This window comes from Rana temporaria, chromosome 5, assembly GCF_905171775.1.
Source record: "Rana temporaria chromosome 5, aRanTem1.1, whole genome shotgun sequence".
Classification (NCBI taxonomy): Eukaryota; Metazoa; Chordata; class Amphibia; order Anura; family Ranidae; genus Rana; species Rana temporaria.
In genome coordinates this window covers 218,035,835-218,055,129 of record NC_053493.1, presented here as the reverse complement: position 1 = coordinate 218,055,129, position 19,295 = coordinate 218,035,835, and the positions used below count along the sequence as shown (strand labels likewise).

Sequence of the window (19,295 nt, the reverse complement as noted above, 5' to 3'; positions counted from 1 at the left end):
GGCAGGAAAAAGTCAGCCAGGAAACCTGTACATGTGTACTAGGCATAAGCCTTTGCCCTAGGGCAGGGATATGCAATTAGCGGACCTCCAGCTGTTGCAAAACTACAAGTCCCATCATGCTTCTGACTCTGGTGTCATGCTTGTGGCTGTCAGAGTCTTGCTATGCCTCATGGGAATTGTAGTTCTGCAACAGCTGGAGGTCCGCTAATTGCATATCCCCGCCCTAGGGGGTCAAATATAACCAACTAGCCTTTCTATGGTAGGAACAGAACAATGCACCATGCAAAGTATGTTATGGCAATGCATTGACTGATCTTTACATTTTGTAGTATCAGCTCCCTTTGAGGCGATGGGGTTGTTTCACTAAAGAAAAAATGGGCTGCTCACTTTGCAAGGGAAGTTGCACTTTGCATGAGATTTTTCCCCAGAGCTTAGTAAATGTGATATTTCACTTTGAAAAATATATTAAATCACGTGCAAGGAACATTTAAAAAAAAACTGCATTTTTGCTTTCACATGAATGGATGATGGAAGTCAATAGAGCTCCACCTCATTTACTAAGCTGTGGGGATCGTTTGCTTGCAAAGTGCAACTTTCCTTGCAATGTGAACAATCTGTTTTAACTTTAGTAACTCAACCCCCAAGAAGTCACATGACATCTATGAAGAAAGTAGGTACTAAAATACTTACATTTCCAAATATTGTTATCGCAGGTCATTAGCTAATAAATGCCCAGCATGTGCCACTGACTGTGGGTGCTGCTCTGATTGATGCCTAAATGGTGACATGTTTTCACTCATGGACATCAGTCCAGGGCATGTTATCAATACTAGTATGGGGGACAAAAGTTCCCCTGTCCACCAGCTAAGTCATGTCCTGGATTTACTACTTTTTCTGAAAAAAGGCAAAATGTAAAATGTTGGAGGAGAAAACATTTCTGATGCCACAAACTTCAATCTTTCAAGAACACACATTCTGGACGATGCACTCACAATCACATATAGTTACATATTTACATAGTAGGTTAAGTTGACTAAAGCTAATAGTCCATCCAGTTCAACCTGTGTAGTAGGGATGAGCTTCAAGTTTGAGTCAAACTCATGTTCGACTCGAACATTGCCTGTTCGCCTGTTCGGCGAACAACGAACAATTTGGGGTGTTCGCGGCAAATTCGAAAAGCCGCGGAACACCCTGTTAAAGTCTATGGAAGAAATCTAAAGTGCTAATTTTAAAGGCTAATATGCAAGTTATTGTCCTAAAAAGTGTTTGGGGACCTGGGTCCTGTCCCAGGGGACATGTATCAATGCAAAAAAAGTTTTAAAAACATCCGTTTTTTCGGGAGCAGTGAATTTAATAATGCTAAAAGTGAAACAATAAAAGTGAAATATTACTTTAAATTTCGTACCTAGGGGGGGTGTAAAGTTAGCATGTGAAATATGGCATGTTTCCCATACATAGAACTGTCCCTGCACAAAGTGTCATTTCTGAAAGAAAAAAAAGGCATTTAAAACCGGACTTGCAGCTATAATGAATTGTCGGCTACGGCAATTCATAGGGAATTCATAGGGAATTCATTCATAAAAAAATAAAATAAAGTGTGGGGGTCCCCCTAGATTCAATTACCAGGCCCTTCAGGTCTGGTATGGATATTAAGGGGAACCCCGCCGTCAATAAAAAAAAAAAATGAAGTGAGGTTCCCCCCAAATATCAATTCCAGACTCTTCAGGTCTGGTGTGGATTTTAAGGGGAACTCCACCCCAAATTTAAAAAAAAAATGGCTTGGAGTTCCCCAAAAATCCACACCAGACCCCTTATCCGAGCACGTTAACCTGGCTGGCTGCAAAAAAGAGGGGGGACAGAGTACGCCCCCCTCTCCTGAACGGTGATCTCCTCTCCGGTCCAGCGATGAGAAGATCGTCCGGAATCCAGAGCACCATCGCCGGCCTTCTCTATCTGCCGGACACCACCTGGCGAATGAGTGGCTGGAGCTTTGACATTTCTTATATTTGTGAGGCGGGGCCACCGTCACGTGACCTAGTCCCCCTCTGACGCACCCACTGCTACATCACTGGGGAAGTCCAGGCTTCCCCCTTGTGTCAGAGGGGGCGGGGTCACGTGACGGTGGCCCCGCCTCACAAATATAAGAAATATCAAAGCTCCAGGCGCGTCATTCGCTGGGCTGTGTCTGGCGGAGAGAGAAGGCAGGCGATGCTGCGCTCTGGATCCCGGACGATCTTCTCATCGCTGGACAGGAGAGGAGATCACCCGTCGCTGGATACAGACAACGTTGGAGCAGGAAGCGGGGACCGAGTGGATTAACATCGCTGGATTTTTTCTGTTTTTTTTTATTAATAAAGGACTTTTTTCTACGGTGTGTGTGCTTTTTACAATTATTTACACTTCCTTCGTGAAATGGTAGAGGTACAATGCACCCCATTACCAATTTACATAGGGGAGGCAAGATCTGGGGGTACCATTTGTTAAAGGGGTCTTCCAGATTCTGATAAGCCCCCTGCCCGCAGACACCCACAACCACTGGGCAAGGGTTGTGGGGATGAGGCCCTTGTCCCCATCAACATGGGGACATCCTCCCCATGTTGAGGACACGTGGCCTGGTAGGGTTCAGGAGAGGGGGGCCGCACTCTGTCCCCCCTCTTTTCTGCGGCCCGGCCAGGTTAACGTGCTCGGATAAGGGGTCTGGTGTGGATTTTTGGAAGAACTCCACACCATTTTTAAAAACAAATTGGGGTGGAGTTCCCCTTAAAGACCTGAAGGGTCTGGAATGGATATTTGGGGGGAACCCCACGTCATTTTTTTTAATTGACGGCAGGGTTCCCCTTAATATCCATACCAGACCTGAATTTGGGGGGACCCCAACGTTTTTTTTTTTTATGAATGAATTCTCTCTGAATTGCTGGGAGCCGACAATTCATTATAGCTGCAAGTCCGGTTTTAAATGCCTTTTTTTCCTTTCAGAAATGACACTTTGTGCAGAGACAGTTCTATGTACGGGAAACATGCGATATTTCACATGCTAACTTTACACACCCCCTAGGTACGAAATTTAAAGTAATATTTCACATTTATTGTTTCATTTTTAGCATTATTAAATTCACTGCTCCCGAAAAAACAGCAGTTTTTAAAACTTTTTTTGCATTGATACATGTTTCCTGGGACAGGACCCAGGTCCCCAAACACTTTTTAGGACAAAAACTTGCATATTAGCCTTTAAAATTAGCACTTTAGATTTCAAATGTTCGAGTCCCATATACTTTAATAGGGTTCTAAAGTTCACACAAACATTTGGTATGTTCACAAGTTCTGGTGCGAACCGAACAGGGGGGTGTTCGGCTCATTCCTACTGTGTAGGTGCACTTGTGTCCATGTCTGTAATTATCTACCATATCCCAGTACATTATGCTCTTTAAAATGCACATCCAAGATTCTTTTAAAAATATCAAAGGTTAAACCGCTTCTCCTCCAATCTCATTGTGTGGCCATGTGTCCTCTTACACATCCCTGAGAATGAATAGTTTTTTTTAATGTACATTGATCACCCATAAAATATTGTATTTTTTCATTTTTTGTCTTAAAGTGGACTGTCCTATAACTTTGCATATCTATAAATACACTACAAACATGTCATAATATAACCACTTGCTGACCACCACCACAATTACTTCTACAGGGCAGCCACACTGTGCAGAATCACCTATATATATATACATGATTCTGGACTTCTGGGTTTTGGGCATGAGTACATGCCACCAGCAGCTCGCTCCTGCTGTGATTTTACACAGCAGGAGCAGATTAGAGGGTCCCACTGACACAATGTCCGCTGGCACCTTCTGATTATTCGGTATACTGACAGAATGGCAGTCTGCCTATGTAAACAAGACAGATTGCCATTCTGTCAGTATAGAAGGCATGGATGCTGTGTTTCTGTAAAGCAGAAACACAGACCCCGGCCTTCCACTAGTAAAATCACTACCTCTGACTACAATGAACCTTTATCTAGGCACACCATTAACCCTTTGAGGGCCCCTTATTTTAACCCCTTCCCAGCCAGTGTCATTAGTACAGTGAGTGCATATTTTTTAGCACTGATCATCACTGTAATAATATCACTGGTCCCCAAAAAAGTGTCAAAAGTGTCAATTAGGTGTCCAATTTGTCTGTGGCCCTGCTATAAGTCATTCAACACTGCAATTACTAGAAACAAATTGTAGATGCTATAACTTTTTTACCCAAAAAAGTAGCAGATTACATATTGGTCTAAATTGATAAGACATTTTTTTTTTTTCATTGTATGTGTTTTAGAGCAGAAAGTAAAACATATTGGCCCAGATTCACAACCGAGATACAACGGTGTATCTTCAGATGCGTTGTGCCATCGTATCTATGCGTCTGATTCTTAGAATCAGTTACGCATAGATATCCATTAGATCCGACAGGCGTAAGTCTCTTACGCCGTTGAATCTTAACTGCATTTTTTTTTTACTGCTAGGTGGCGCTTCCGTCAAATTCCGCGTCGAGTATGCAAATTAGCAAGATATGTGAATTCCCAAACATACGTGCGGCCGATGCAGTAAAGTTACGACGTTTACGTTAGGCTTTTCCCGGCGTAAAGTTGCCCCTGCTATATGAGGCGCAGCCAATGTTAAGTATGGCCGTCTTTCCCACGTCGAAATTTGAAAAAGTTACGTCGTTTGCGTAAGTCGTCCGTGAATGGGGCTGGACGTCATTTACGTTCACGTCGAAACCAATGACGTCCTTGCGGCGTACTTTGGAGCAATGCACAATGGGAAATTCCACGGACGGCGCATGCGCCGTTCCGCAAAAACGTCAATCACGTCGGGTCACAGTAGTTTAACATAAAACACGCCCCCCTGATCCAAATTTTAATTAGGCAGGCTTACGCCGGCCAATTTACGCTACGCCCCCGCAACTTACGGAGCAAGTGCTTTGAGAATACAGCACTTGCCCGTGTAAGTTGCGGAGGCGTAACGTAAAATAGATACGTTACCCCGCACAATTTTACGCGGCTCTACGTGAATCCTGGCCTTTATTTTTATTTTTTTTAAATTGACATTAGGGTTCGGTATGGACTTTGTTTTTTTTGTACCCGGACCCAAACCCGGACAATTTGCTGTAAGTTCGGTTTCGGTGTTCGGCAATGTAATGGCAGGCTGCAGGGCAGCCAATCACCATTTGTTTTACGCCTGTGACTAAGAAGCCATCACAGCCATGCCTACTAATGGCATGGCTGTGATTGGCCAGTGCAGCATGTGACCCAGCATGTGACCCAGACTCTATATAAGCTAGAGGGACATAGCACAGCTTGTCACTCTGCTTTAGATAGGGTAGGGAAAGGCTACTGCTGATCTGATCTGAGAGAGGGAATTAGATAGGAGTCAGACTGTCCTGCTTCAGAAATCATATTACACCAGTGCTGCATATATTCCTGTGAGATACTCTGCATTAGATACTTTAGGGAAAGGTTCCAGATTGTTCTTATATGGAGAGAAATATATAGAAGTCAGTCCTGCTTCACAAATTAAATGGCAGCAGCACTGCATATGTTCCTGTGAGATACTCTGCATATTACACCAGCACTGTATATGTTCCTGTGAGATACTCTGCATATTGCACCAGCACTGTATATGTTCCTGTGAAATACTCTGCATTATATACTTTAGGGAAAGGTTCCAGATTGTTCTTATAGGGAGAGAAATATATAGGAGTCAGTCCTGCTTCACAAATCAAATTGCAGCAGCACTGCATATGTTCATGTGAGATACTCTGCATATTGCACAAGCACTGCATATGTTCCTGTGAGATACTCTGCATTAGATACTTTAGGGAAAGGTTCAAGATTGTTCTTATAGGGTGATATATATAGGAGTCAGTCCTGCTTCACAAATCAAATTGCAGCAGCACTGCATATGTTCCTGTGAGATACTCTGCATATTACACCAGTGCTGCATATGTTCCTGTGAGATACTCTGCATTAGATACTTTAGGGAAAGGTTCCAGATTGTTCTTATAGGAAGAGAAATATATAGGATTCAGTCCTGCTTCACAAATCAAATTGCAGCAGCACTGCATGTGTTCCTGTGAAATACTTTGCATATTACACCAGCACTGCATATGTTCCTGTGAGATACTCTGCATATTGCACCAGCACTGCATATGTTCCTGTGAGATACTCTGCATTAGATACTTTAGGGAAAGGTTCCAGATTGTTCTTATAGGGAGAGAAATATATAGGAGTCAGTCCTGCTTCACAAATCAATTTGCAGCAGCACTGCATATGTTCCTGTGAGATACTCTGCATATTACACCAGTGCTGCATATGTTCCTGTGAGATACTCTGCATTAGATACTTTAGGGAAAGGTTCCAGATTGTTCTTATAGGGAGAGAAATATATAGGAGTCAGTCCTGCTTCACAAATCAAATTGAAGCAGCACTGCATATGTTCCTGTGAGATACTCTGCATATTACAACAGCACTGCATATGTTACTGTGAGATACACCCTTTATATATTTTTCTTCTACTGTGCTATTCAAAAAACATCCATTTATTGAAAAAAATAAAAATTGTGCAGGGTTTCCTCCAGTGTTTGCAGTGTTTCCTCCATATCTGTACATGTGAGATAAACACTTTATCCAGTGTTCTTCTATTGTTCTATTCAAAAATCACCCATTTAGGGCAAAAATATATATTTTGCAGTGTTTCCTTCAGTGTTTGCAGTGTTTCCTCCATATCTGTAGGTGTGAGATAAACACTTTAGCTAGTGTTCTTCTATTGTTCTATTCAAAAAACACCCATTTAGGGCAAGATCCTACATTTTACAAATATGAGGAGAACGTCAAATAAGGGACGTGGCCGCGGTTGTGATGCTGCTGGTGGAGCTCCTGTTGCAGGGAGAGGACGTGGTCGATCTGTGCCAGCTACACGCACAAGTGAAACACCTTTCTTTAGGTGCGAGTAGGCGACAGAGCCTGCAGCGGTATTTGGTGGGGCCTATTCGAGCTCTACGAATGTTGAGGCCAGGAGCAGAACAGGCGATAGTAGATTGGGTTGCTGACAGTGCCTCCAGTTCCTTCACATTGTCTCCCAACCAGTCTTGTGCTGAAAGATCAGAGTTGGCACCTGTAGCCGATGTCCATCAGTCTTTCACCTCACCCCCTTGCAAATCAGCCAAGCAGTCTGAGCCCCAAATCATGCAGCAGTCTCTTCTGCTTTTTGATGAGTCTGTTAGCATGGTTTCCCAGGGCCATCCACCTAGCCCTGCCCCAGAAGTGGAAGAAAATTGAGTGCACCGATGCCCAACCACTTATGTTTCAAGATGAGTACATGGGGGGACCATCACAGCACGTCTCGGATGATGATGAAACACAGTTGCCAACTGCTGCTGCTTTCGCAATTGTGCAGACTGACAAGGAGGGCAGTGGTGAAGACTGGGTGGAAGATGATGTGGTGGACGATGAGGTCCTCGACCCCACATGAAATCAACCTCATGCAGGTGACCCATGTAGTTCAGAGGAAGAGACGGTGGTCGCACAGAGCCACCAGCACAGCAGAAGCGGGAGCAGGGTGCCAAAGCGGAGCGTCCGTCCCCTAGACAGTACGCCTGCTACTGCCCAACGCAGCAAGGGACCGAGCACACCAAAGCCAGGTCCAAGGAGTTCCCTAGCGTGGCAGTTCTCCACACAATGTGCTGATGACAAGACATGAGTGGTTTGCACGCTGTGCAATCAGAGGCTGAAGCGAGGCATAAACATTCTCAACCTGAGCACAACCTGCATGACCAGGCATCTAAGTGCAAGGCACGAGCTGCAGTGGAGTAGACACCTCAAAAACCAAGAAAGGTCTCTGGCTCCTCCTGCTTCCTCTTCTGCTTCAAACTCGGACCTCTCGGCCTCTTCATCCACCTCTGTAGTGACAGTGCCACCTGCCACTCCTCAATTAGAGGACCGGCAAGCAACACTACCACCTGGGTCACCAAACATCTCCACAATGTCCCATGGAAGCATTCAGCTCTCTATCTCCCAAACACTGGAGCGGAAGAGGAAGTACCCCCCTACCCACCCGCGATCCCTGGCCCTGAATGTCAGCATTTTAAAATTCCTGGCCTTTGAAATGCTGTCATTCCGTCTGGTGGAGACGCAGAGTTTTAAAAGCCTGATGGCATTGGCTGTCCCACAGTACGTCGTGCCCAGCCACCACTATTTTTCCAGGTGAGCCATCCCTGCCCTGCACAACCAAGTGGGGGACAAAATCAGGTGTGCACTGCGCAACGCCATCTGTGCCAAGGTCCACTTAATTACGGATACGTGGACCAGTAAGCACAGTCAGGGACGTTATATCTCCCTAACAGCGCACTGGGTAAATGCAGTGGCGGCTGGGCCTGAGGCGGATAGCAGTTTGGCGCATGTTCTTCCACCACCGAGGATTGCAGGGCGCTTCAGTTTACCTCCTTTTGCTAACTCCTCCTACTCTGCTTCCTCATCCTCTACCGCCTCCTCATCCGGTCAGCGTAACACATTCACCACCAACTTCAGCACAGCCATGGGTAAACGCCAGCAGGCAGTTTTAAAACTTTCCTGTTTGGAGGAAAAAACCCACACCACGCAGGAGTTGTGGAGGGACATGGAACAACAGACCGATGAGTGCTTGGCGTCAGTGAGCCTCAAGCCGGGCCTGGTGGTGTGCGATAATGGGCAAAATCTCGTAGCAGCTCTAGGCCTAGCAGGGTTGACGCACATCCCTTGCTGGCGCATGTTCTGAATTTGGTGGTGCAGAGGTTCCTTAAAACTTACCCCGATATGCCACAGCTGCTGCAGAAAGTGCGGGCCGTCTGTGCGCACTTTCGGCGTTCTCACCCTGCTGCTGCTCGCCTGGCAGCGCTGCAGTGTAACTTCGGCCTTCCCGCTCACCGCCTCATATGTGACGTGCCCACAAGGTGGAACTCCACCTTGCACATGCTGGCCAGACTGTGCGAGCAGCAGCAGGCGATAGTGGAGTTTCAGCTGCAGCACGCACGGGTGAGTCGCTCCGCGGAACAGAACCACTTCACCAGCAATAACTGGGCCTCCATGCAAGACCTGTGTGCCTTGTTGCGCTGTTTCGAATACTCCACCAACATGGCCAGTGCCGATGATGCCGTTCTCAGCGTTACTATGCCAGTTCTATAGCTCCTTGAAAAAACGCTTCGGGCGATGATGGAAGAGGATGTGGTACTGGAGAAGGAGGAGGAATCAGGATCATTTCCAAGGCTTTCAGGGCAGTCATTCACAAGTGGCTCCGAGGTCGCCAAGGCAGCCGGGGCACCGCTAGCACCTCAGAAGGCAGGGTTAGCATGGCCGAAATGTGGAAAAGCTTTGTCAGCACGCCACAACAACCAGCACCACCAGCTGATATGGAACGTTTTAGCAGGAGGCAGCATTTCACCAACATGGTGGAGCTGTATGTGTGCACACGCCTACACGTACTGAATGACGGGTCTACCCCCATAAACTTCTGGGTCTCCAAATTGGGCACATGGCCTGAGCTTGCCCTTTACGCCTTGGAGGTGCTGGCCTGCCCTGCAGCCAGTGTATTATCTGAACGTGTATTTAGCACGGCAGTGGCGTTATCACAGACAAGCACAGCTGCCTGTCCAGAGCCAATGTGGACAAGCTCACATTCATTAAAATGAACCAGGCATGGCTCCCACAGGACTTGTCCGTACCTTGTGCAGAATAGACACGTATACCGGGCCGGCCTTACCCAGCCATTCTTGTATTTCTGATCTTTCTAGGGTTGTCACCTCATCCCTTTAAAAGCGAAAACATATTAATTACACAGGTTCTCTGGCTGATTAAGGTGCTAATTAAACTCACTTGGTGCCTTTTCGACATTAAATTAGCCCCAGAACCTGTGTAATTACTATGTGTTTGGGTTTAAAGGGATGAGGTGGCAACCCTAGATCTTTCTCACTCTTTTGGGGTGTACCCTAATTTTAAAAATAAATCAATTAAAAACCAAAACCTGCTGTGTTGGCTACCTCGTCCTCCTCCACCGCCGAAAGTTATTTCCCTATCCACATTTATTTTCAGAGTACTTGCCATGCTCTTCTTGACATTTTGCTGCCATTTGCAGCCCTCTACCTTAGTTTTTTTTAGAGACATTTTAGTAGTCAAAAGTCCGGGTCCCCATTGACTTCAATGGGGTTCGGGGTCAAGTTTGGGTCAAGTTCGGGTCCCGAACCAGGACTTTTTTCCGAAGTTTGGCCCGAACCCGTCGAACCCGAACATCCAGGTATCCGCTCAACTCTAATTGTCATCATTCTTTGTTTTAGCTTGGCTAAGTTGATGTGATTTATCTGCTGCAGGCAGAAGGAAGCATTTTCTTAGTTCACCCTTAAACCCCATATACACAATCAGTTTTCCTGCAGGTTATTCTCTTCAGGTTTACCAAAACCATCTAATATGAGGTCAAACCTCAAGAGTTTCAATTTGTATGCAATCAGGCAGGCCCTTGCACTACATGGTTTTGGTAAACCTGAAGAGAAAAACCTGCAGGAAAACTGATAGTGTGTATGGGGCTTTACTCAAGGACTAAACTGCAAAATTGTAACCTTATAGAAAATCACATACTGAAAAGGTGCAACAAGGGGATGATTTGTGTGAGATTTATGTACATGACTGTGTAATTTGTAAACCACCATATCAATCTAGGAAGTAGTGCCTAAATAAAGGTCATTGCCACTCTGATGAGAAAAACAAATGAATCCATTTTCAGGGGAGCATTGTGATCTCTGTGAGAGATTATATATACCTCTGAGGTTACATTTACACATTCCTAAGCATGCATATACTTAACATAAAAAAAATACTGATAGCTTCGCTTATATATAGTTATATATGGATATGTATCTATAGATAGATCTATATATATATATATATATATATATATATATATATATATATATATATATATATACACATTTCTTACAGTTCTCCTTAAATTTAAAGATTCTTTGTCACTTGTGAACAGATTGTAGGAGAGTTAAAACTATGACATAGTTACTGGAACAAGGATCATTTTCACATCTCTCTGACTGGAAGTAAGGTGTAAAATGTAAAAGAATACGTGTTGAAGACAGTGTATGTGTTAGGTTTTTTAGACTAAGGTCGCTGGTAAATCACCACAGAATAATTCCCCAGAAAGTTCACTATATGTTTCAGGAAAAAGGAATTATATATATATATATATATATATATATATATATATATATATATATATATATATATATATATATATATATATATATATATATATATATATATATATATATATATATATATATAAAGATATATAAAGATATATATATATATATATATATATATATATATATATATAAAGATATATAAAGATATATATATATATATATATATAGATATATATATATATAGATATATATATATATATATATATATATATATATATATATATATATATATATATAGATATATATATATATATATATATATATATATATATATATATATATCACTGTCTTCAACACGTATTCTTTTACATTTTACACCTTACTTCCAGTCAGAGAGATGTGAAAATGATCCTTGTTCCAGTAACTATGTCATAGTTTTAACTCTCCTACAATCTGTCCACAAGTGACAACGAATCTTTAAATTTAAGGAGAACTGTAAGAAATGTAAAGATTTAAAAATAATTAATTCAGGAAATCATATATTTAGATGCAGCACAGCAGGTATATACAAAAGAGAGACAACACTTTGGACTTCAGCATTTACCAGTCTATTAAAAAAATATCCCACTGGGTGTGTTAGTGTTCACATTCATCTTAGAATGGCATGCTAAATTCAGTGTGAATTGAATAATTATCACTAGTGTCCAGGTACAGAACATTTTCAACAGGCTCTGGCTTCTTTTATCTTTCTGCTGCCTAGTAGGGAATGGCAATTAAAGGCTTCAAAATTAAAAACTTTCCACTGTTGATTACTCTGGGGCATCAGCATGATTAAAATACAACAATAATTTATATTTATGTTTATAAAATGTTCCACAACACTATCATTCCATTGTTATTTATTAGTAGAAGCATTTTAATTTGTATGACACATAATTTATTTTAACATAATAGTTTACAATGATTGATTATTTATAATATGCTTTAAAAACACCTGGGGCAATTATGCCAGAATGCATATATTATATTAATCTGCACTAAAAAAAAAATATCTATAAAATGAATAAGTTTCATGGCTGCTGTATAGATACCCTAATGGTATAAGTATCATAAGAACATTTACAACACTAAAAAACTAACAATAAAACTTTAGTGCAAAATGTATGTTATAAATATATCTGCGCTAAATGTCCTGAAACATAAAGAGCATAGACTTAAAGCAAAACGTCACTCTCTCAATCAACATTGATTATTTTGAATCCTTTTGCTGCTAGATTTGGTAAATAGATAGGAAAGTATATTCTATTTGCTTGTACATTTTTTCAGTCACTTACTGGTTTCCATGTCTAGACAAATGATTTCATACATCCCAGGGGGTCTTTAGTAGGGGAAGAGGGGAGGAGGGGCATTCTCAGCTAAGCACACCCTCTCCAGCTTGCCTGCCTGAACTAAGAGCAGGTGGATTCCAGGATATAAATGTTACATGAATCATCTGCCCTTAATCATGATGACCAAGACCAGAAATGCTAAGTGGTATTTTTCAAATTGATTACTCAACAAAATAAAGCATGGAGATATGGATGGATGGGGCAGTTTTCTTTGAATATTAAAAATGTATTGAATAAAAAAATTTAGTTTGTGAGGCTCAGGTGAAGTCTAGTTCCACTTTAAGTTAAAATAATGTCTATTTAAAGTTCTCATGGAAGAGACTCACTGTGTACACTCTCAGTGCAGCAATTCAATTCACAGTGCAATAATCATAATAGGCAATTCATAAAGTGCCCAACATATAAAGTAAAAAAAATTGTGTCAGATTATGAATGCCACTCAAGCTGGGGAAGCCAAACTCCCACAGTCACCACAGAGAAAGTTATAGGCTGCCAAAGGTGCTCATTCAAAGGGATGCATGTATAAAATCAAAGAATCACCACACTTCACCACACTTCCGTCCAGCCAATCTAGCCCATAAGTATCCACCAAAGTCACACCTCCTGACATGTTTCACTCTGCCTACTGGAGTTTAATCATAGGGTACCCTATGATAAAGCTCCAGTGTGTGGAGCGAAATCTTGACAGGGGGCACGGATTTGGTGGAAACTCTTGGGCTGAGGCCATTTTCAAGACTACATTAGGATGACTGGATGGGAGTTTTGTGATTCTTAGATTTTATACTTAAATCTTGTAAGTCATGCCTCCAGACCACTCATCCACCCCAAATGGGCACAAACTGTGGATGAGTGAGGGCACGTTATAGACTGATAGAAATATATTTGTTAGAATATTTAAATGAATTGAAAGAGATGTAAAAAGGTAAGATTCTTGTTTAACACCTTCCCTACCGAAACATTGTAAAATGACGTCGGCAGGAGCCCTTCCTCTGGGTGGATGTTATATGACGTCCTGAGCTTCCCGGGCGGCTAGGGGGCCTGCACGCTAACCAAATATTGGACCAGTCATCTTTATCGATTACACAATTCATATCTAGTGACCGTTTAATAGCATATGAGGGTAATGTGTCATTGGGGTTAGAAGTGAGATGTTGGTATAAAGATGAAATCATTACTCTAATATGTGGGTCACTTTTGCATATACGTTAAAATTGTGACATTTGGTAAAGTAATGAACCCTTTTGCTGATAAAGGGTGTATAAAAACTCTTAATTTGTAAATACCAGAAAAGTTCAGTTTTAGGAATACCAAAGGTTTCACAAAGTGATGGGAATGTATGGATAGAATTAGAGGATACTAGTGTATGTAGTTGGGTTAAGCCAGTAGAAGACCAATTTGAAAAAGTTGATGGAAATTGACTTGATGGAAAGCAGGATTTCTAAGGAATGAAAGAAGGGGATTATGTGAGGATTGGAGGATATGGGAAGTCCTAAATTTGTCCAAAATAGACAGGGAGTGTTTGGTAATGGGATTAGAGAGGTGGGCTCTATATTTGGGTTGGAGCCATAGTAAGTTGGCTACTGATATGGGGTCACTGTCAACAGATTTGACAGTAACCCATAAAGGGATCTCCACGGTGGCATGATATTTAGGGAGTAAAGATAATTGAGCGGAGTAGTAGAAGTTCGGCAAGCCCAATCCCCCTTTAAGTTTAGGTAGATCAAGTGTTTGTACAGGTACTGTATACAAGGTTTGATATTTCCCCATATAAATGACATAACCCTACTTGGAAAAACCTTAAGAAATAAGACGGTAATGGAATGGGAAGTACTCTAAATAAGTACAAAAATGTTGGTAATATTGTCACCTTTATTGCATTGATCCAGCCTAGCCAGGACAGGGGAAGAGGAGACCACCACTGCTTCATTAAGTTAGTGACTTGTTTTAATATTGGAAGATAATTGGCTATGAACATATCAGATAAGGAGGTTGTGATTTGTACTCCTAAATATAACATTTGGTGAGAAACCCAATTGAATGGTAGGGAGGATTGGGCTTAAAGAACTTTGGTTTGTGATACTGAAACATTTAGTGCGTTGTGGGATTGATATATAATCCAGAAATATGTGCATATTTGTCCAAATGAGTTAATAGGTTTAGGGCGGACACATAAGCATAGGTTAAGAAAACAAGGATGTCATCTGCGAAAAGAAAGATTTTGTGTTGGTGTCCTCCCAATCAAGGGTTCTATTAGTAGGGCAAATATTAATGGGGAGAGGGGGCAACCTTGTCTCGTTCCCCTTTTAATATCTATAATTGCTGATTTGTAGCCAGCATACTTGACATATGCCCGAGGGTTATCATATAGAGAAGAGACCCATGTCATAAAATGGTTCCCAAAGCCCCATTTTTGAAGAATATACCGCATGAAAGGCCAAGTGACCGAGTCAGATGCTTTTCTAATATCCAAAGATAAAAGGCAGGTCGGAATGTGTCTAGCTTTAGCTGCATGTAAGAGTAATGCCCTTTTCACACGATCGGTTCATCCGATGAAAACGGTCCATCGGACGTTTTCATCAGACGAACCGGTCGTATGTACGCAGCATAAGAGGCTTCTTCTGATGTTGTCACCCGCTTGGCGTGTGGGCATGAATCCCATTTGATCGCAATGAATTAGTTGGCCTATAATAGTATTAAGTTTTTTCGCTATAATTTTGGCTAATAATTTAATATCTAAATTCAGTAAAGATATGGGATGGTAATTTGTCCAGGAAGTAGAATCTGATTTAGGTTTAGGAAGCATGGTTATGATTGAGGTTAGTGTTTCAGTTTGGAACGAATGTCCTTCAAGTATAGAATTGAAAGCTCTAGTTAATATGGGTGTTAAAAGTGGAGAAAAGTGTTTATAATAAGAAGCTGAAAACTCATCTTGACCTGGTCTTTTACAAGGTTTTAAGGTTTTGATGGCATTCTGGACTTCTATTGCTGTTATGGGACTCTCAAGATCAGCATATTGTTTACTCTCCAGGGAAGGAAAGGTGATATTAGCAAGCGATGCATCCGCTTTAGTCTTATCGAAGTCTTGAGTAAGGGAGTATAATTTAGCAAGATTGGAACAGAATAATATTTTTATGGGATTACTAGTATATGCGTCTTGGGATGTTTTTAATCTTATAGGTGCCTGTGTGTGATTAATTGCCTTTAAACTACATGCCATAAGAGTATCAAGTTTATTAGCTTTAAGATACTGTTTATATTGGTGCTTATGTATGAATGTATCCGCTGAGTCTGTTCAGAACAAGTCTAGATCTAGATGAGCTTTATCTAGTTTTGCATTAGTGATGGCATTTGGGGTGGATTGAAAAGCTGAATGGCATGCCTCCAATAGGGCGTTACATGTTCTTTTGAGGGTTACAGTTTGTTGTATTAGTTTACTGCGGAGGACAGTTTAATGAGCTTCCCATAGTGTAAGGGCAGGAAATGTCTTCTGTGTCGTTGCTTGAAAGGTATTCTGTGAGTAATACTTCAATTTCAAAACGATGAGAGGTATGGGTTAGTGTAGAATCGTTTATATACCAAGTCCTATCTTGTGACTTGGGTATAGGGGAGGCTGATATGGTGTAAACTGCACAGTGGTCCGTCCATGATGAAGGAATGATTTTAGAGGAGAGAATCTCTGGAATCATGCTAGAAGAGACAAATGTGTGATCGATGCCCGAGAAGGAGTTATGTGGGTAGGAGTAGTGTGTGAAGCGTCTACTAGTGGGGTTAAGTTCACGTCATGTGTCTACTAGATTATACGTGGTAAGTAATTGTTGGATCATTGTCTGGTTAGGACTGGTGGTTGGTACTGATGGGGATCTTTCTAGGAAAGGGAAAATGGTCCTGTTGTAATCTTTACACAAGATAACTGTTTCAAATTTGTGTGTTTCTACCACCTGGAGAAGATGTGACAGCAAATCCACTGGTCATTTATTAGGGGCATAATAAGATACAATAGTAATTGGAATGTCTGAAATATGACCAGTGAGCAAGAGATATCTACCTTCAGGATCACTTAATTGTGAGGTAAGGAAAAATAACATGGATCTATGAAAGCCTATTAGAGTGTCTCTTTGTTTGACAGTGGCTGAAGCTATATAGAACTGAGGATAGGTGGCAGAAAGGAATTTAGGAGAGATCTTGTCATTAAAGTGGGTTTCCTGTAAACAAATAATGTGGGCCTTTTTGGCTAAAAAAAACCGCTTCGCTTTGGTGCATTTATAAGGAATGTTGAAGCCTTGTACATTTAGGGATAGAGGCCCAGATTCACGTAGAATCGCGGCGGCGTAACGTATCGTAGATACATTACACCACCGCAAGTTTTCAGCGCAAGTGCCTGATTCACAAAGCACTTGCGAGAAAACTTCCGCCGGCGGCCTCCGGCGTAAGCCCGCGTAATTCAAAGGGGTGTGTGCCATTTAAATTAGGAGCGCTCCCGCGCCGGACCTACTGCGCATGCTCCCTTTTGAATTTCCCGCCGTGCTTTGCGTGAAGTGACGTAATTTTTTCAAACGGCGACGTGCGTAGCGTACTTCCGTATTCCCGGACGTCTTATGCAAGAAGGAAAAATGTTTAAATTTTGACGCGGGAACGACGGCCATACTTTATACAGCACATACGTGTGCTGTGTAAAGTTAGGGCACCTAAAACGACGACTAACTTTGCAACGGGAAACTAGACTAGCAGCGACGTAGCGAACGCGAAAAACCGTCGTGGATCGGCATAACTCCAAATTTGCATACCCGGCGCTGGTTTACAACGCGAACTCCCCCCAGCAGCGGCCGCGGTATTGCATCCTAAGATCCGACAGTGTAAAACAATTACACCTGTCGGATCTTAGGGCTAACTATGCGTAACTGATTCTATGAATCAGTCGCATAGTTAAGAAGACCCTAAAACAGAGATACGACGGCGTATCAGGAGATACGCCGTCGTATCTCTTTAGTGAATCTGGGCCAGAATATTTATAGGGGTCATAATATGCCTGGGTTAGATGTCATAAATAGAATAACATAACCTGTAACGAGAGCCACGGCCACCTCCAGGAGAGAAAGAAGAGAAGGGGAGGAAGCGAGAAAAAGGAAAACCACATTGAATAGAGCGGCCCTATTATGTGTCAAAAGTGTCAACAAGTAATAACATGAAAATACGGTGTGGGAACGTCTCAAGGGCACATAAATGGACCCCGAGAGGGTCGGTGCCACCATCATAAACCTGCATATCAATAACAGGAGTCTGAGGGTGGTAGTAAGGGGTTCCTAGGGCGAGAAACGACACCGGAGAACCACAGGATATTACAATTAAATTGTAGGAAAATATAACCTTGAATGCCAACAAAACAAATCAAATTCAACAAAGTCAGACCTGAATGAGAGAGAGGCTTGTTAAATACCTGTTAAAACAAAAATGTATTAAATAGTAGAAAAATAAATAGAAGAATTATCCTAAAGTTTCAGAATTAATATATAAATAAAACTATAGAGGTTAGATGGATAACAAGTGATGAAGCAGTCATTTGTCAAATGATAGAATTGTACACCTGTATATGACCTGAAAACTTTCATGCATAGACTGTTTATAGTGGCCATGCATGAATTCGCAATGAGTCACTGCAACTTGTAAGAACATTTTTTTTTAGGGTAAAGGTGATGAGCGCAATTTATGCACTAAACAATGTATGTAAGTGAAACACTAATTAAATATGCAAACCATGAAAATCCATGTGAAAAATACCAAAAAATGTGCAAGATTAATAAAAATTCCCTTAAAACATGTACCAAAACTTTAAAGGTGGCTAAGTTCACAAAAAGTGAACATAATAAATTCAAATGCACAGAAGAAAAAACTTCAAACTGAACGTGTAATAATATTGAATAATTGCAATACAAGTCCCATCCAAAACAACTGCCAAATGGAATTAATAATATGATGGTAAAGATGAGTCTTCACAAGTACTGAGCTCACAGAGCACTTACCTCCCTGATGTGGAAAAATCGCCTGAACAGATCCTCAAAATCGAGTATATGGAGACTAGAGCGTCCGGAAGTGACGCGCAGCCCCGTTCGTCCGACCGGAAGTGTTTGGTTTTGGCGTTTTTTGATATACTTGTTTGTAAGCACATTTAAGTCTCAATAAACCCCCATATTTTTTTTGATATACTTCATGATGAGAGTCTCTATTCTTTTGCTTTTTCTTTGGTAATCCATCTGCATTCCTTGGTGAGTCTCCATACTGTTGAAGACCAGGACTTTGCATACAGCTGAGAGGACGCTCTAGTCTTCATATACTCGATTTTGAGGATCTGTTCAGGTGATTTTCCCACATCAGGGAGGTAAGCGCTCTGTGAGCTCAGTCAGGGCCTGTGCAAGGATTTTTGCCAACTAAGGCGAAGGTGCATTTTGCCCCCCCCCCGGCGCGCGCACGCACACACACACCTCATACATTATATCTGTGCTCCATTAAACTTTAATGGTTATGATGCTTAACCACTTGAGACCCGCGCTATAGACAAAAGACGTCCATAGCGCGGCTCTCAAGTGCCGAGTGGACGTCTTTAGCGGGTAAACACTGTCCCGGCGCTTCGCCGAAGAGCCGATGCGTGTACCTGGCGGCCGCGATGTCCCCCGGGTACACGCGATCATCGGT

The 19,295-nt window shown here is 42.0% G+C and overlaps 1 protein-coding gene across 1 annotated transcript in view; it reads left to right on the top strand.

Moving 5' to 3' along the window:
* CDH18 (cadherin 18) overlaps window positions 1–19,295 on the top strand; it is a 925,909-nt gene that overhangs the window by 197,389 nt on the left and 709,225 nt on the right. The window lies entirely within an intron of this gene.